This window comes from Monodelphis domestica, chromosome 4, assembly GCF_027887165.1.
Source record: "Monodelphis domestica isolate mMonDom1 chromosome 4, mMonDom1.pri, whole genome shotgun sequence".
NCBI lineage: Eukaryota > Metazoa > Chordata > Mammalia > Didelphimorphia > Didelphidae > Monodelphis > Monodelphis domestica.
In genome coordinates this window covers 130,781,491-130,801,778 of record NC_077230.1, presented here as the reverse complement: position 1 = coordinate 130,801,778, position 20,288 = coordinate 130,781,491, and the positions used below count along the sequence as shown (strand labels likewise).

The following is a 20,288-nucleotide window of genomic DNA, read 5'->3' as shown; positions in this document are numbered from 1 at the left end:
TAGAATTAATTTTGTTGAAAGAGACCCACAAATTTCACAGCAGTTTGTTATGTTACAGGAGATAACCATGGATAATATTCGTGCATTAACAAAAATAAAAGCCCTGAAGAACTTTCAAGAGTTAACTTTTCCAGTTCATCATTTTATATTTTAGAAATATATAAATACACAGAATATTTTCTAAGTCTCTCTTTGGTGAACATATGCAATACAAAATGTATTTCCAGGTCACAGTTCTATAACGAGGATGAGACAATCAGAGTGAGAAATTAGAAGGGTAGCATTGGAATCCTGGTGCGCTTTCTTTTTTATTTTATTCCTCTCCGTGGCAGTAATAACTCAGAATACTTACTTCTCTTCTCTCCCTTCTCCATTGTAGTGTTGGCCAGGGTACTCTGCCTCAGGTGAGCATTACCTCCCTCTTGCTCCAGATATAAAAACAACTAGTTATGGCTCTGCGACTTAAGCTATCACATTTTCTAGTTTTTTACAAGAAAAACCAAAAGTTCAGCCAAAGCAGATGACCATCCTTATAGCTCCTGGTGAGCATGCCCATGAAAGCTTGGGGTCTTAGAGGTATGGGCGAGAAAGGAAGATGTCTGTGTGGACTCGAGCTTTGGGATGGATAAAGGGTCAGAGTCAACAGGAGACAGCAATGTTTGGTTCAGTAGGTTCAAGGGGAAATGGCTCTAATCCAAACATACTGGGCAGGCCAGGAAGCAGAGCTGTTTAATCACCTGAAAGCCCAGCCCTGCTGCCACAGCTGTCCATGGAACCTGTCCGGATTCCTTTGCCAAGAAGCCAGATGCCTTCCCTAGAAGAATGGGATTCACAAATTGACACCTGGGACTCTTGATGGCCAGAGAGCTTCCCAGCAGAGAGGCAGGGGCCCCTAAATAAGCCAATTTGTTCCAATTAAGAGGGCTCGCTCTTCTCGTGAAGAATTTCAGCCCAAAAGGAAGCAGACAAGGGAAGGGAGGAATTGTAGACTTTCAATTATCTTGGAGGGAATAGCCATGTCTTACAGGATTACAACATTTCAATACCATTCAACAGGAACACAAACGAATCTGAGACATTTCCTTCCCAAGTTTACTTTTTTATTCATACAGAAATGACTTAGAAAAAAACAGATCTATACAAACTAAGTTTATTTTAAGAGCAATGGGGATTCATTTGGGATGAGGTAGCTTCAGAGGAAACTGTGCACTATAAGTGAGCAAGAATCAGCGACTCAGGCACGCATTGGGTGTGAGGATCTTTTTGACCCTAGCAAAATAAATGAAAGCAAGAGAAACCCAGCTGAGCTTTTTCAATAATTGATTGTAAATCACGGTTGATTTAATAAACTTTGCTTTATTCTTTAGGACTCTCCTGCAGAGAAAAAGCTTTGGGAATTATTTTTCTTTTCTTTCTTTCTTTTTTTTTTGTATAGATTACCCATTCTGAGTAGGTCACATATTAGCACATATGCCCAGGACTTGGCCTTAAAAAATAATGACCAATTATTTCTGACAGTGCTCAGACAGGAATGTGTGAAGCGAAACTCTACATGCAAACTGAGGACCACAAATATCCCTTTGCAAAGTCTGAGGTCTTACATACTGAATTTTCCAAGGCACTAGAGAAGTGATTAAAAATGGAAGACATGCTCCACTTGGAATGGAGAATAAACTATGACCGTTTGTTCTGAGTAAGTGAGAGGCTTCTCTGAATGCTGAAGAGATAGCTTGAATTAAACATATCTGGTGTATGCTGCATTGTAGCCGGACCGTCTTGTCAGTGACCAACGCAAGGACACCAGCCTGCCTAGATTATTACAACAGACTCTGGCTTCTTTTTCACCCACTCTGGGTATTGACCTTCTATGGAAAAAGAGGAAAGTTCTTGTTTCAGTTCTGCTATGGCAGAGCAAGTGTACACCACAAAATAGACTAGATTTAAGAAAAATAGCAGTACTAGGTAGCCTGCCTGAACAAAATTTGTAGCTAGGAAATATGATTTATTCATCAGAATGTCCAACTTCCTTTCCTAACCCAGCCTGCTGAGGGCGAGGACAGAACATTAGATTTAGGCTGGGAGTGAACACAGAGGTCTTTTTGTTAAACTTCAGCGTTTTAGGACTGAGAGAAATGAGGACCAGAGAAGAGAAAAAACTTATCCAGAGTCACTTGGGTGGTGACAGAGCTGGACTATGCCAGTTCTCTGACTCTAAAGCCAATACACTTTCTTTTTCTTTTTTATAATCTTACCTTTCAACTTAGAATCTTCACTAACTATCAGTTCCAAGGCAGAAGAGAGGTAAGGGTTAGGCAATGGGGGTGGGGAAGGGAGCAGTGACTTGTCCAGGGTCACACAGCTAGGAAGTGTCTGAGGCTAGAACTCTCATCTCAAGGCTTGGCTCTCAATCCACTGAGACACCTTGCTGCCTCCAAGCCAGTACACTTTCAATGAGACTAGGGTGCCTCACAGGGAACGAGCTTTGAGAATTAACCCTAAATCAGTGGGTATGAGGACAAAAATTAAAAAAACAAACAAACAGCAGCTTGGATGATCATTAGCTTAGCACCTTTTTTTTTCTAAAAAGCAAATCATTCCAGAGGGAAGCCCCACAGAGTCTGTGTCCCAGTCACTCATGTGGAAATCCACTCCACTCTTGACACCATTTATTTCACATATCTTCAATTGGCTCACCTGTTTGGATGGCTTTTCTTCTGCACCACTGATAGGGGAAAGGAAGGAAACAAAAAAATAACTTTGAACCCACTTATTGTGCTAACACACTTGGAATGAAAATATGTTTAGGGTCTTTATGGTTATATTTGCTGTGGGTTTTTGCTGCTGATGCATGCAGTAGGAAATTGTAACTGGGAAAGGTTTAAATGCACATTCAATTTGATTCAGGAGACATTTATTTAGTGTCTATTATGTGCAAGTATAATGTGCTGGAAGCTGGGGATTCAAAGAAAAATAAAAATGTGAAATTCAGTCGTCTGTTGGTGAAATTTCAAACGAGATGAGTACATCTCAGTTTAAGACAGAATTTTCAGGACAAGAAAGAGTAAAACACATCATGCTTTTACCAATGCTTTTAATGGCAGGGTGGCCTATTGCACAGTGCAGTGGCCTAGGAACCCGAAAGACCCAAGTTCAAGTTCTCCTCTGACACACACTGGCTATGTGACACTGGACGAATCATTTAATCTTTCATTGTTCTAAATTGTAGAGGAGGTGACAACCTGCCATCGTAGAGTTTCCTTATCTGGGGAATGATATCACAGGCCTATTTTTTCCTGTTGATGGAGAGATGGATAATACAAAAAGGCATGATGATGGCAGTCAGTTTCCAGATCTAGACTAATCATGTCGAGAGGCAACGAGGTGGCTCAGATGATAGATAGCCAGGCCTAGAAGATGGGGCATCCTGGGTTCAAATCTGACCTAGGATACTTCCTAGATGTGAGATTCTGGGCAAGTCACTTAAGCTGAGTTGGCTAGCCCTTGCCTCTCTTCTGCCTTGGAACCAATACTTAATGTTTCTTCTGAGGCAGAAGGTAAGGATCAAACAACAACAACAACAACAAAGCATGTCCTTTGACTAATTATTATCTCAAGAAATAGATCAGCCACAGGATTTAGATGTGTAAAGGACATTTATTCCAGCCCCCTCATTTTATAGATGAAGAGAGAGAGGACAAGAAAGATTAAGGTCACACAAGAAGTAAGTAGCCTCTGACACAACCAAGGCTCAAGCCCATCATGTCATCTTTGACTTTTTTTTCTCTCATCCTCAATGTATAATTAGTTATTGTTGTTGTTCAGTCATTTCTGGCATGTCTGACTCTTTTCTCCAGTTCATTTTACAGATGAGGAAACTGAGGCAAACAGGGTTAAGTGATATTCCTAGGGTCGCCCAGCTAGTAAATGTCTGAGACCAGACTTGAACTAGAAAAGATGAGTCTTCCCCACTCCAGGCCTGGCACAAAAGAATTCCTTAGCTCTCAAGTTGTTGTTCAATTGTGCCTGAGTGTTTGTGATCTTGTATACCATGCCATAGCACTCAATACTGTCCATGGCTTTGCTTTGTTTGTTTGGCAAAAATACTGTAGTGGTTAGCCATTTCCTTCTCCACAGGACAAATTAAGGTAAACAGAGGTTAAGTGGGTTGCCCAGTCACACTGCTATTATGTGTCTGAGCCCAAATTTGAACTCAAGTCTTCCTATCTCCAGGCCCACAGCTGTTGAGACCAAACCATCTTGCTGCCTGGCTGTTAATATCTATAATATTATAATAGGCATACTATCTCTAGAACTTAGACCTTTCTACTTCTTCCACCATCACCTTACTTCAGCATCTTATTGAGCAACAATTGCTATTGCCTCTTCATTGGCTTCCCACATCCCATTCTCTACTCTTTTAGCATATTTTCTACACTGCCATATTTTTAAGGGTTATCTTGGATATATAACTCTGCTCAAGAACCTTTCATGGATCCCTAGTGCTTACAGAATAAAATTTCATATCCCTTGCCTGCCATTCAAAGCCCTCTACCACCTACTTCTAACTTATTTTTCTAGTCTTCTTTTGTACTGCTTTTTGAACAATCTCTTGTAATGCCTCCAACAACCTGTTCCCCTCCATCTCCTGTACTTTTCTCTTGTTCTCCCCCATGCTCTCTCCTCTCTGAGTATGGAAATCCAATACATCCTTGAAGACCTAATGCCATTATCGTATCCTCTTTCCCCAGTCAAACATGACCTCACATGCTCTCAGGTGACTTGAAGCTGGGAGAGAGCCCAGAGCTCTAGGCCATCTGGTCCATTTTGAAGGTGAGGAAAAATGGTGCCCATAATGTGGTCCTATAAGGTGTCTCCTAAGGCAAGGCAGTGATTAATCAGTAAATTAGTCTAGTGTTCCAGAGATCATAGCATCACAGAGTTAGAGCTACAAGGAACCTTAATGCTCATTTGGTCCAACATCCTCATGTTACAGGTGAGGAAACTGAGGTCCAGGGAGATGAAGTTACTTGCCTTATATTGTCTCTTTATTTCTGATGGTTGGATCTCTCATTTTTCTGGGGGCCTGATTGCCCACTTAGTTCTTTTCTGTTTGTTCTGCTTTTACCTTTCTGCTTGGCTTTGCCCACTGGTCCTTGAATTTCTTCCTGATGTGTTTCTGACTCTCTGTGAGCCTGGTCCCTGTGTTTGTAGTTAGAGTTCTTAGAATTTTATAGATGAACCTTAGACTCATTCATCTAGCTCTCATCTTTCATTTTACGTATTAGAAAAGATTCAGAGAATAAGATTAAGGTTTTGTGACTTTGTGTTCTTTCCACCAACACTGTGATACCTTTTATAAATTTCTATTCAAGTTTGAACCATTCTAAATTCTCTTAAAAGGTTATCTCTTATTTTTTTAACCCTCATCTTCCATCTGTATTGATTCCAAGGCAGAAGAGAAGTAACGGTTAGGCAATGTGGGTTAAGTGACTTGCCCAGGGTCACCCAGCTAGCAAGTATATGAGGCCAGATTTGAATCAAGGATGTCTCATCTCTAGGCCTGACTCTCAATCCACTGAGCCATCTAGCTGCAGCTTCTCCCTCATTTCCCATTTTGAAAGCCCTCTCTCTGTGACATCATTTGGGGTTTTCTTGACAAAGAAATTGGTATGATTTTCCATATTCTCCTCCAGTTTATTTTACAGATGAGGAAACTGAGACAAACAGGATTAAGCCACTTTTCCATAGTGTCTGAGGCCCAAACTCAGGTCTTTCTGCCCCAGGCCTGTGTTTTATTCACTGCACGGTTTGGCTTACATAGAATGCATAGATTGTCATAAATAGTGCTTTGGGATGACCACTTTTGGCAGCTAAGTGGAGGCTACATGGGAGTGGGGGGACTCTTGAGGCAGGGAATCCATTTAGAAAGAGTCTAGAGTAATATAGATGAGAAGTGATCAGGACCTAAATGAGGATAGTGGCTGTGTGAGTGGAGGAATGTGGACATTCATCGATAAAAGATGTTGTGAAGGTAGACATGATAAGATTGGACATTAGACTGGATATATATGGCGGGTTTGAGTAATGGGCTCAGTATAACCTTGAGCTTGTATATGTTGGATTATGATAATACCATTTAGGGAAGGGAAAGTTTTAGGGGGAAGAAAATGAATTCTGGTTTTGTCCATTTTGAATTTGATATGCCAATCTGAAAATTTGTGCTGTCCAAAAGGCAGTTGTTGCTCAGACAAGAAGTTAGGGATGAATATATTCATCTAGTAAGCATTTGGATGGCAGTTGAACCCATTGAAGCTGAAGAGGTACCCAGAGAAATAGAAGTAGGTAGAAAAGAAGAGGAGAGAAGAGAAGAGAAGAGAAGAGAAGAGAAGAGAAGAGAAGAGAAGAGAAGAGAAGAGAAGAGAAGAGAAGAGAAGAGAAGAGAAGAGAAGAGAAGAGAAGAGAAGAGAAGAGAAGAGAAGAGGTCCAGGACAGAGCCTTAGAGGACAACCAATGTTAGTCCTTGGAGTAGGAGGTGACTTGTGGATGGTCAGGCTGGTTTTAGAGGAATTTTCTGTTGCTGAGACTGGATTCCCAGGGGCTATATCAGCCCATTTCATTCCAGAATAATTTTTAGGTGCTTCAAGTCAATTCATACCTAAGTGGAAATGTCTGTCATCCAGGATAATGTCTCACATTCAGCCTGGCCACGAAACACTATATATAATATAGGAACTGACTTTACAACCCAACAGCATCCATTCTGTGAATGATCATTGACTTTGTATGAAACCGTTATAAATAAGTAATGATCATGTATTAATTGAAGATTTTCTTCTATTTATCAATGGTTATGGTAGTTCCCTCCAAATTGAACAAATGCACATTTTAGGAGATGCAATGGGATACAATGGAAATAATATCAAATTTGGACAAAGAAGACTTGAGTTCAAATTTAGGCTCTATTACTTATTACTAGTTTAATTTTAGACAATACACTCAGCTGGGTATCAGATTCCTCATTTGTAAAATGAAGGTATTAGAGTAGATGAGTTTTAAGGACTCTTTTAGTTCTAGATCTATGAAATAGAAATTATTTAGGTGTGATTTGCAGTAATGTATAGTGGGAAAAAAACCCAGACCTTAGTAATGAGGAGGGAGTGCTCTGTAAACTTTAAAGTGCTACATGAATGCTATAGTAATTATTATAATTATTATTAGAAGTAGTAGTAGTAGTAGTAGTAGTAGTAGTAGTAGTAGCAGCAGCAGCAGCAGCAGGAAGAGAAGGAGGAGCAGCAGCAGGACCCTGGAATCTCCCTAACTCTGGACTTTGTATCAAAACCTTTCAAGCTTCTTTGTATGGAGTTGGTCAGGGTAGGGATTAATTATTGAGGTGTTTTTGTTTTTGTTTTTTACATTATTGCATTAGCGGTTTTATTTATTTAATTTTAAATTTTATTTAAATTTTTTTCTATAGTTACTTGATTCTTGTTGTCTCCCTCCCCTTTTCCCTCCACCTCCCAGAGTTGACAAGCAATTTTGCTGGGTTATACATATATTATCACTCAAATTCTATTTCCCTATTATTCATTTTTGTAATAGACTAATCATTTAAAACTAAAACCCCAAATCACATACCTTTACAAAAAAGTGATAAATCATATGAATTTTTTCTGGATTTCTACTCCCACAGTTCTTTCTCTAGATGTGGATAGTATTCTTTCTCATAAGTCCCTCAGAGTTCTCCTGGATCATTGTGTTGCTATGAGCAGCAAAGTGAATTACATTTGATCTGTCCACAATGTTTCAGTTACTGTTTAATGTTCTTCTGGTTCTGCTTATTTCACTCTGCATCAGTTCATGGAGGTCTTTCCAGTTTATTCTGTGTTCATCTAATTTACTTATAATATCACTTTTTATGTTTAAAACATGTACCCATTTTCACCTTATCTTGGTATAGAGATATTGTTCTAAATCTTAATCTCTACTGTTTTCCAATTTTCCCAGCAGTTTTTGACAAACAGTGGGTTCTTATCCCAAAAGCTGGGATCTTTGGGTTATCCAACACTAGCTTGCTGAGGTCATTTACCCCAAGTCTATTCCATTGATCCTCCCTTCTATCTCTTAGTCAGTACCTGATTGTTTTGATGACCGCTGCTTTATAGTATAGTTTGAGGTCTGGTAGTGCTAGGTCGCCATCTTTCATTTTTTTTTTAAATCAGTCCCCTTGACAGTCTTCATCTTTTGTTCTTTCATATGAATTTTGTTATTATTTTTTCCAATTCTCTAAAATGGTTTTTTTGTAGTTTGATGGGTATGGCACTGAATAAGTAAATTAACTTGGGCAGCATTGTCATTTTTATTATATTAGCTGGTCTTACCTATGAATAATTAAAGTTTTTCCAATTGTTTAGATCTAGTTTTACTTGTGTGGATAGTGTTTTGTAATTGTATTCATATAATTCCTCTGTTTGGGTAGAGAAATTCCCAAATATTTTATATTGTCTAGAGTGATTTAAAAACATTTTTTTTAAACCCCTACTTTCCATCTTAGAATCACTACTTTGTATTGCTTCCAAGGCAGAAGAGAGGTAAGGGCTAGGCAATGGGGGTTAAGTGATTTTCCCAGGTTACTCAGCTAGGAAGTGTGTGAAGCCACATTTGAACCTAGGACCTCCCATCTCTAGGCCTGGCTCTCTATCCACTGAACCACCTAGCTGCCCTCCTACAGTGATTTTAAAGGGAGTTTCTCTTTCTAATTCTTCCTGCTGATTTTTGTTGGAAATATATAGAAATTCTAATGATTTATGTGAGCTTATTTTGTATAATTCTTGAGGTTTTTTAACTTGTTGGAGACTCTGTCTTTCTATATTATAGACTCAGCTGTGATCATGGTGTAGCTTGCTTCTTTTGAGGTTTGGGGCTTGTAGATATTTGTAGAAAGCAAATATTTGGATTTCTTCCTGATCATTTTTCCTCATTCTAATGCTGCCACTCTCAAGGAACTGTTGGAGCAAGCTTACTAGCTAATGGAAGTACTATATAAACTATTATATCAGTGTGGAAAATTATGAATGGCAATATTATCTGTGATTTTCCAAAGCTCTCACCTTAAGAGGGTCTATTTTACTTGTCTTAATCACCTCCAAGTGCCAGACTCAGGGCAGGGAGGCTGGCCTAATTGAAGCAGCAAGGCTCTTTGAGGGAAAGAGAGGAGGTGGCAGGTCTCCACTACCTTGACCACCATCTTCCCTGAGACCCTGACTGGAACTGCGGGGGATCCTGATCCCATGAGCCCTGGAAAGAGTAACATTAAATAATGATTTTAGAAAAGAGGCTTTCCATCTGCTTTGCTGCTGCAGTGTAAGGACCCTGGGACTTTTCCATGTAACCGACAGCTGAAATCTTTCTTTATGTGTTGTCTCCTCCATGAGAATGGGAATTCCTTGCAAACAAGATGTCTTTTCTATTTGTATCCCCAGCACTTAGTACAGTGCATTGCACATAAGCGCTTAATAAATGCTTCTTTCATTCATTCTTTTTTCAAATCTTTACTTTCTTTCTTAGAATCAGTACTAATATGGGCTGGCCAACTGGGGTTAAGTGACTTGTCCAGGGTCATACAACTTGAAAATCTTTGAGGTCATATTTGAGCCTAGGCCTGCCACCCTGTCCACTATGCTACCTGGTTATCTTTCTTGATGGAAGCTGGAACAATTATTCAATGAATGAGTAACTTAAAAAATGATCTTTTGACTTACAAAATCTTCACCTCCAAATTCAATTAATCTGGATATAATCTTATGCTTTGGTGTCAATTAAGTAGGTAGCACTTAGGCCTACTAGTCTTATCATTAAGGAATTTCTATCCTGTTCTAACTGTGTAATTGGAATTTTGTACCTTTGAACTACATTACCCAGCATTCCTTTCCTCTTTCCTCTTTCCTCCCTGTGTTGTGTCCTTACAGGTGTATAGGGAAGTTCTGTAACTCTGCCCTTTTGTTCTCTCTTCTTCCCAGGCTTGCCTACTGGCTCTCCTCCTGCTTTTGGTGGTCCCGGGAACTTTCTTTTTGTTAATGTTCTCATTTCCTTTTTTATTCAAGTTATTAATTAATAAATTCTTATAAGAATATAATACTTGAAGTATCTTGATAATTTTTAAGCTTACAGAACAATAATATGAGCAAATTTATAGTCCTTTTATGGGAGGCACGGTTGGGTGGGGGCCAGAAGGCCAGTCTTGAAGCCAGGGAGAACTAGGTGCAATAATAGTCTGAGATAGCTAGTGATGTGACTCTGGGAAAATCAGTTAAACTTTCATTGTTCCATGCAAGTTCTAAAGTTTTAAGTTCTAAAGACTTTTGGCTGCAGAGGAGATACCAGTCAGAGGGTTACCTCACCAGGAAACTCTCTATATCAGTGAAACAACAGGTTCAGGCTATCCCTAGAGTGCTAGACACATCATTTCATTTAAACTTCACAAGATTCTAGGAACTACGGATATATTTATACCTTTTGCCCAAAGGATGACAGTGAAATTTAGGGAGGTTAAATTGTTTGGCTAGTCCAGTTTACTTTTGAGGTAAAATTCAAGTCCATTGCTTTCCTGTCTGTGAGCCCAATATTTTTTTCCTATACCAGATTGCTTTTGGAAAACACAAAAATAAATAATAATTATAATGTATATAGTGTTTAAGGGTCACAGAATACTTTATTTCCACTATCTCAAAGGGAAGAACCACGAAGCAGTGGCAAAGGAGCTTGCCTTCTGGTTAGGAAGACTTGTGTCCAAGATCTGCATCTGACCCAAACTGGCTTTTTCTTTTTTTGATGATTTAATACACATTTTATTTTCAATGGAACCAACTCTTGATTATGATGTTAAATTCTATATTTTGCTCCAAATAAAAAGAACTAAAATATTTTTTATTCATGAGGAAAAATACAGAGGTAATGCAACTAGCACAAATCTTGCAGCACACTAAACTGGTCCAAAAAGAAACTTGGGAGCATACCAGGAATATCTCTAAGATTTTAAATTACAGACAAGGCATCAGTCTGTATTGGGGATAGAAATTTCCACACTGGGAGTTCTTTCTACCAAAGCAATTCTCCTCCCCCTTCCAATAAAAAACTTAAACAATATTTTTCAACAAATCAGCTAATACACATTTATTAAACACCTATTGTGTTCTAGGAGCTATCTACTTAATTGTTATGTAATAACACTAGTAATAATAATGTACACCACAAAATTTACTGAGGAATTTAACCAATATTCTGAACTGGAACTAGACCTTCACTCCACATGGAGTCATTGCTTTTAATTGCCTGATATAAATCCACTGGATTATCAAAATTTAAAGAACCCTGTAGTAGGTGCTACCATGCCAAATACTCATAATCTCCAAAATACATTTTAAAAAAAGCTTTCAAGATATAGAGAGGTAGAAGAGATCAAAACCACCTGGCAACAGGAGGAAAAGAATGTTATCCCTGTTTTCCTGTCTGCTTCTGGAATTGTACAAAGGCAGTTCTTTGGGCCTACAGAGACTGAGTTTACATCCTACTACTTTTAAAAAAATCTTACTTTCCATCATAGTATCAATTCTAAGACAAAAGAGTGACAAGGGCTAGGTGATTGGGATTAAGTGATTTGCCCATGTTCACACAGCTAGGAATTGACTGAGGCCAGATTTTAACCCAGGTTCTCTTGACTCCAGGACTGGCTCTCTCTGTTGTGTTACCTAACTGCACTATCCTATTAATTTTATGTACCTCTAAAAACCATTTATGTTATCTACCTGTGCAGTATTCCATAGGACATTAAATATAAAATAATAATATAGAGATTTATGCTAGGATTGTTTTTATTGGACCTCATTAAAAAGAATGAGAATGAAATGATGATAACTATGATGATAATACTAATAATCAATAATGCCTACACACAGACATCATTTATAAAATTAGGGATTTATCCTAAATGCTATATTTTAGAGACCTCATTCATCATTTCTAACCCTACAGCAAATTATTGTAAAATATGGCCAAAGACTCCATCCTATAGTTTGTAGAAGCTTCACATACAATAAAAAATCTCAACAATAATGTCAATGAAAAAAAATTTATTGAACTAAATAGTAGTGTTAATAAGAAAGGATTTAGCCAAATTTAGCCAAAAATTTAGCCAAAACATTTCTTAGCTTAGTGTTCTATCCTTCAGATTTTTCTGATACACTTCCCTGGACAATTACATAAGAGTATAATAGCTTCCCAGAACAAAAGAAGTGCCCTTCTAACTAATGTGACCCTGTACTTCATCCTCCAGTGTGGGGAATGGAGAAGCCATTTCCTTTTTTGGGAGGAAGTCTAAATGCGCATTAGAGATGCTTGAATAGTGAACTATATGGCCCTTTGTTTTTTGGTCAGTGCAAGAGAGCAATCTCTGCCTGAGCTTTGTAAAAACTCCCCAGTGGGAGCCTCAGCTTGGCTTAGCCTCCCAGAATAGTATTAGCCTTGAGTTTCAGTGTGTGCTCTTTGGACTTGGCTAGGCTGCTCTTAGCCCTAGAGCTGTCCTCTTGTCTTTTGAGCCCTCCTGCGGTCCAGGGGCTGGAACCCCTAGCTTTAAGTCTGATAGTTGTTCTTCACTGTCTGATCCTTCTTAATGCACCTGGTAAGGATGCATGTTTGCCCCAAGTGCCCAAGGAATGTCTGCTACAGAGAGATCTCTTTGCTTTTTTTTTTTTCTTTTAATCAGGAAAATAGGCTTTGAGAACAAGAACTCATATTGTCTATTTTTTGAGGAGGGGGAGGGGAGCAGAGAATAAAGAAAAAATACTGGAGAAAAAGCATTCCTCTCTCCTTTTCTCCCCTCCCCACTTTTGTCCTCTTAACCAAAGAAGTGAAGGCTATGCCCTGTTTGGAGTTTTTCATTTAGCCAAGGGCTCTGGGGCCACTGGATATTGTTTGTGGGGAATGAAATCAGGTGGACTGAGCTTTATCAGCTGTCCACTGGGAGACCTGGAGAAAGAGAGATTCCTATCTGAGACTCCTTTTTGGAGAAGAGAGCTCTAAAATGAAATCCAGGTATATTATCTGACTCTGGTTCTCTTTCCCAGCAGCGGATCACTGTCACAGCTATTATTTGTGGGAGGCATTTGTTTTCCACCCCTCCGTTGTTGCTTCAGGAACTGTGGGGAGCCAACATTCAATTCAATTCAACAAGTATTTATTGAGGCCTCTAATCAGACCTCAGTCTCAGCCTGAAAATGAATGGCTCAGTCAGTCCCTTCCTTTCCGCAGCTCCGTTCTGCTATCTCTGATTTTATGATGCTCTTAAGTATCTTGTGAAAATATAAATGCCGGGCATTTTCATTTAGACAATTATACATCTCAAGCCGAGTTGTTTTCTCAATTTACAGACCGATGTCCCCAGCTCTGCCGCCCTCAGCGTCTGGTTACCAGCTCACTCACTTCTCAGGTTCAAAGGAATGTAACCTGTTTCCCGTCGCCTAATGAATTTATATCAATCCGAGCAGAATTGTCGAGCTCCTGCTTGCCAGAACTAGACTTTAACGTTGTGTGGGAGATTTGTGCCAAATCACAGCGCGCAGAGATTATGGAGCCTCCCTCTGCTCCCCTCAGGCCCCCAGACCCTTTTATTTGGGGCGAGCAAAGTAGTTAAAAATGTTAAACTCCCAGTCAGCCACTGTCAACAGCACAATAAGGAGCCTGAAATGAAATACTCCTCCTCAGCCGCGATACTTTATACTTACATACGGCTTTTCATCAAGACGCTTAAAGTGTCTTAGCAACATTAACCCCCCTCCCAGGGCCTCCCCGAGAAATGGGCTAGAGTTTGGAGCCAACAGAGCCCTTGAATGGTAGATGGATGCCACTTCCTCTCCCAGGGAGGACCTTAGCGAAGTATTACTCTGAGCCCCCCGCCCCCCAATTCTTTCTAGCATCCCTTCTCTCTCTTACTCTTGCTGGCCCTCTATAAAGATTCCAGATGCTCAGTATCTTCCGTCTGCCTTTTAGGCACTTATTAGGTATTAAAATGCTTTTTCTTGTCCTGGCTTCCTTTATGGGTCAGCTAAAACCCCACCAGATTCTACAAGAAGCCTGTCCGTCTGCCTTTTAATACTAGAGTCCTCCCTCTCCATTGATTATGTCCAATTTATAATGTATCTGTTTAGTTTATCCACAGTTGTTTGGATGTGGGCTTCCCCATTAAATTGCGTTCCTTTAGAGCAGGGACTATCTTTTGATTTCTTTATATCCTAGGGGCTTAGCACAATGCCTGGATTATAGTAGGCACTTAAAAAGTTTTTGTTGACTGATTTGACCTATGTCTACCCTTTCTAGGACTAAATGCTGTGGACATTCTTGTTTCTGGCTTTTCAGAAAAGAAAAGAAAACAAAAACTTATCTGTAATATCAAGGCTTAGCCTTCCACTGTCTAATATGACATAAACATCTATGCTAATGCATTTTATTTGTGTCCATGTATTAATGCTAGAGTTTTTAGCCTAAGATCCTTGGTTTCAAGAAGTCTGTGAATTTGAAAGGGAAACAGTTTTTATTTCAATATAATAGGCTTACTTTGTAATATTCTGGTCTTTATTCCATGCATCTAAAAACATTATTCTGAGAAAAGGTCAATATGCTTTCCCAGACTTGCAAAGGGACCTAGGAAACAAAAAATGATAAGGGATACTTGTAATGTGTTATGCAATTCAGGAGACATTTTTATTCCTCCAGGACAGGAAAAGTATCTTCTTTCAATGTCTCCCTGTCATGCCAAGACAGAGGATCTGTCCACTGTGGGCAGACAGATTAACTGATTCCTGACCCAGAATAATTTTTTCTTTGGTAGATCAGTTGCGCACAAAAGCCAATGAATGTGGCTTACTGTAATTCCCCCAAGTCCCAGAGATCAGAGAATCATAGAGTTAGAGCTGGAAAGGGCTTTAGGGGTCATCTGGTCCAATATCCTCATTTACAGATGTGGCCCAGAGAGATGTTACTCTTCTAAAGTCACATGGCCTATGTTACAGAACTTTGGGATTTGAATCCAAGTCCTCTCATGGTAGAGCTAATATTCTCTCCACTTCTAATATAATTGGAAGGCAAATAACAATAACTGATATTCATATAATACTTTTAGTTTTGTAGGCCACTTCAATTATCTTATTTCATGTTTATAAGAACCCTGTGACACAAGTATTCCAAGTATTATTATCCCCACTTGGTTTTGTCTGTTTGTAGGACCTGTGATCTCATCTCTATAGAGATCTCCCAGGGATGTACTCTCTATCCCAATGCAGATTGGCAGCTTCTCTGAACATTCAGTATTAGAGGGTTGCCTTGGGCACTGGGAGGTTAAGGGAGTTGCCCAGAGTTGCACAGCCAGTATGTGTGCAGGACAAGACATGAACCAAGGTCTTCCTGATGCTAAGGTTCACTCTCCATTCTTACTTTATTAATATAGGGTGAGACCTAGAGTTTAAGTCACACAGTAAGGTTCAGATGTCACCTCCAATCCATCCCCTCTGTCTTAATCATATTGCCTCATAGAGTCATAGAATTAGGGTTAGGATGGAATTTAGGAAAGAGAAGGGAAAGCTTGGGGCTTTGGGATCATAGCAGGTGGAGAGTCCATTGATGCAAAGAGTTTCTAGTTCAAATCCCAACAGAATTACCCAAGGTCATATGGGACATAAATAACAGAGTTAGAATTCTAAGTCAGGTCCTCTAGCTCCAAATCCAATATTCTCTTTTCACTATGTGGGATTTTTACCTCTAGTTTTGTTTTTTTTTAAATCTCTTCCTAATAGACCTGGCATTGGTTCTAAGAAATAGGGAAGATTTCCTACACTTCATCCATACCATTACCTCCAGACTAAAGCCCATGAATTTGATGCCTATTTTCCTTGCCCCATAGCTTTGAAGACAATGGCAGAGATCTTTGTGGAAAAACTTTATAGGGCACCAGAAAGAGAGACTATAGTAAAGGTCCACATTTAGTGGAGGAGAGAGATGAGAGACTTAAAGCCTTGTTGAATGCCTGCTGATTTGCTGTGCTATTTGTAAACTTGATTCAGAACAGAATATTTTCATGTTGACCACATGGTTCTAATTTCTTTTTGTTGCTATTCAAATCACTTTAAAGGTCTATAGTCTGTATTTTGGTACTTATAATCCTTGGAGTTTCATACCATACTCAGACCATATTTAGGGTGAGGAACAATAAATTAATTAGCACAAAGGAGTGCAAAGAGATCTTGCTGAAATTCATTCTTTAGGACTGACCTCCAGCAATTGGAGATAATTTTCCCATTGATTCAGTGGTCATCCTTGTCAGGTATTTTACTAAAGTATCTCCCCAGCAAGGCCTTGACCTCTGTATAGACCAAGTCACAGCCCATGACAGAATTGCAGAAGGAGAGATGATGAAATCTGAAAGGGACCTCAGCAATTGTCTCATCAGAGTGTACCCTCTGAAAGAATATTTACCCAGAGAGAAAGAAGAGCATGGAAATGAGAGAACATTGGACAATGTGTGTGCTCCTTTCTTCCATTATGATCCTGAGCTCTATAATAGCAAACCATGCATGCTACCTGGTCTGGATAGCCTTTGGACAGTGCTATGAGAATGGTCAGAATAAAGGAAATGAAAGAACTTGGGAAAGAGAAGGGAAAACTTGGAGCTTTGGGACCATAGCAAATGGAGAAGATAATTTTGGCAAGAGCTTTAAAGATCATCCCAAACAGGGTAAAGATGTTCCCCCCCCACACACACCTCACTATTCCTTCTTGCTATACATTTTACATCAAAGTTTGAATGTGGAGGGCACCTATAGCTTTGAAGTATAAATATATTCACATAGAAAAGTCCAATCTTGATCATACATTAAGGGTCACAAATACATATGTATTTAAACAGAACCCAAGAAACATTCCTATCATAGTAGACTAATTTTTAAAGTATTTAAGTGATTTAGGCTTTATGTTCCTTTTCTTAAAACTGTTAATAAATGCAGGATTTGTAAGGTGTGGTTATAATTTTTTTTCTTCTAGATGAATGAAATTTTTCTTGAAATACAAACATGCACACACACAATCACCTTACTTTGACTAAAACCTTAAGTTTTTCTTTGTGTCCATTGGTGATATCTGTTTCCCTAGAAGAAACATAAGATCACACACATGGTGCCTATAGTTCCACTACAGAGAGCCTTCTCAACAGCCCTGGAATATAACAAGGCAATACTTCACTGACTCTCAATTACTGACCTTCAACTGACCCATGTTCCCCTTGAATGAAAATTCACCTTCAGAGTGTAGGAGGTTTGACTCCCTCACTATCAGCTCTGGGAGGTTTTCCTTAATATCTAATGACAAACCAAATGTGTTCCACTCAGGTTTTCTGACATCCATCGGCTTCACTGTTTGTGAACTTACAGTGAATTAAAGCAGTATGAACTCGTTTTACCTTAAATCTGTCTGTCAAGTAGTCATTTCAGAAATCAAAGGTCATTCCTTTATGTTCTTATGACAACTTTAATCAACTTTATGACTGGGGACGGGGGAGTGGAATCTGAAAGGTTTCCTAAATGATCTCTCAATCAGAATAAAAGAAGATAGGATTTGGGTTGGGGGGGGGGGTTGGAAATCCTCCTTGAATTTAGTTGTCATTCAATAAATGAGTGGGCATTTTTTATCCCTTTCATTATCAGATCTTGAGAGGTAATAGGGCATGGAGGCTAGATAGATGATTTGGAAGCCAAGGAGATATGGGTTCAAGCCCCACTTCTGACAAATGATAGTTGTCTGATAACAGAACAAATTATTTAACTTTCCAGTGCCCCAAGCCATTCTCCAAGACTTCAAGTTTCAGAGAAGGTACCAACATGACTCACTAGAGCTTTTTCACCTGGAAGTGTCTGATACAAGTAGAATTATAGGACTAGTTCCTATTCCTATAGTTACCCCAAATTGTAGATTTTATAGATTTGGAAGGAACCTTTGAGGAAATCTGTTCTAACCCTCACTTTATAGATGAACTGTAACAATTCACTTGTAAGCTGTCTTTAAAATTTTATTCTTAGCTCATTGATGATCAGTTAAAAATTCTGGAAGAAACAGTTGGTATTAAATCAATTTATGTTTAATCAAATGATCCACAGCTACCTATTATGTGAAAGGCACTATGCTAAAGGTTATGAGAAGGTAGTGTAGTGGGCAAAAACGTGCTGGATTTGGAATCAGAGGACAGCTTCTTGGCTATATACTTCTTGCTACCTGTGTAACCTGGGATAAGTCACTTTGCATCCACTGACCTTAGTTTCCCGAGATAAGGGGAGGTTGAACTAGATGACTTCTATCTTGGTAGTTTTAAAGCTATAATTCCTGAAAATAATTAGAACTACAGGATATAATTTCTAATAAACTAGTTGAAGAGGAGGAGAGAAGAAAGAGAAGGAGGAGGAGGGAGGGGAGAGTATAATATAAAACATTACATGATGCATCAAATGATTATTATAGAGACAATAAGTTCTCTAAGGTGTAGGGGAATCACTGTGAAGTGAGAAGTCAAGAAAGGTTTCATGGTAGAAAGGGATTGAGGTGGACTTTATAGGTCAGTTAGGATTTTGATGGACAGGAACAATAGAAGAAGCCATTGTAGAGGAGGCTACTAGGAATAAAAGTATGAAAGTGGAAATGTGTTTAGTTCATTTGGAGGACAAGATATAAACAAGCTGTCTGGAAGGCCAGATTGGAGTTATTAGTATATTTGATAATTTTTTTTTCATCATTAAAATAAATTAAATTCTTGTTTGTTTTAAATAACTTTTTGATAGCTTGAAGATAATTATAGTATCTTAGAGTTTCAGCCAACTGGGATTAGAAGTCAGTGATGGTTACCTAAAAGGAGATATTAGATTACCAGTCATATGACAAACAGTTATTATTAAATTGATACAGTGATTATTCCACTTCAATGGGGAAATGGGAGACTATAGATTCAGAATGCTATATGTGTTATTCAGGACTGTGTCAATTGGTTTAGTTTAAATTGTTTTTCTTTGCTACATGGAACAGTTCCATTGGGTTGGATAGGTGGTTATGAGCAAGTGAATATGGTATAATTAAGAGAAAGAATAAATATAACTTATTCTAAATAATAATGATAATAATAATAATAATGGTGAAAATTTCTCTGGATATATTTTCTTCCCTGTAAGATGAGAGAGTTAGATGAGCTTCAATTCAATTCATATATATATATATTATATATATATTATATATATATATATTATATATATATATATAATCACTGAAGCTAGGTCATAGTCCTGGTCCTGGTCTATAATTGATGTCCTGTGTTGTGATGGTGGTGGTGTCCTTTTCAGTCCTATCTGACTCTTTGTGGCCTCAATTGGGGTTTTCTTGGCAAAGAGAGTGGAGCAGTTTGTCATTTCCTTCTCCAGCTTATTTTACAGAGGATGGAACTGAGGCTAAAAGAATTAAATGACTTGCCCAGGGTCACATGGCTCTTAAGAGACTGAGGCTGGATCTGAACTCAGGAAGATGAGTTCTCCTGATTCCAAAGCCAGTGCTTGATCCTCTGCTCCACCCAGCTGCCCTTTTACCCTGTGTAACCTTGGCCAAAATTGTCTAACTTCTCTGTGTTTAATTTTCCTTAATTGTGAAATGAAGGAGTTAGGCTATATGACTTCAAAGCTCCTTTTAGGCTTATCATCTTGTGATCTCCAAGTCCCTTCCCAGTAAAAACTGTAAGAAAATGAATCAGATCATCAGTTTTGCAAACTCTGAATTCAGGAAGACATAGAGGGATCATAAATTGCCATTCTTCCTCATGAAGTATATGGAGTGTTTTCTAAGCAAATAAAAAAAAAAAGAAATCCAAGTATGCATAAATGTACAAATATTTTTTAAGAAAAAAATTGAGAAATGCATAGGCAAACAGGTCTGTAAGATTGTTGCTTAGTTTTTCAAACTTTTCCTTCTCAGTCCAAGGGCTTATAGCTTGTAAATTGGAAGAGGCAATTATCCTTTTCTTTCTCATGAAAATGGGTCTGAACTCAGAAAAGCAGCTCCCTGATAGTTGGAATCAATAGAAGTATTTACATATGTATAACTGGAATCCACACCATGATGCTGAATTTTCCTGTTGCAGGGAAGAGATATGTGAGTTTCTCTCTCTCTCTCTCTCTCTCTCTCTCTCTCTCTCTCTCTCTCTCTCTCTCTCTCTCTCTCTC

The 20,288-nt window shown here is 38.7% G+C and overlaps 1 protein-coding gene across 1 annotated transcript in view; it reads left to right on the top strand.

Annotated features, from left to right (window-relative positions):
- NCKAP5 (NCK associated protein 5) overlaps positions 1-20,288 on the top strand; it is a 1,174,517-nt gene that overhangs the window by 107,015 nt on the left and 1,047,214 nt on the right. The gene's annotated exons all lie outside the window — the stretch shown is intronic.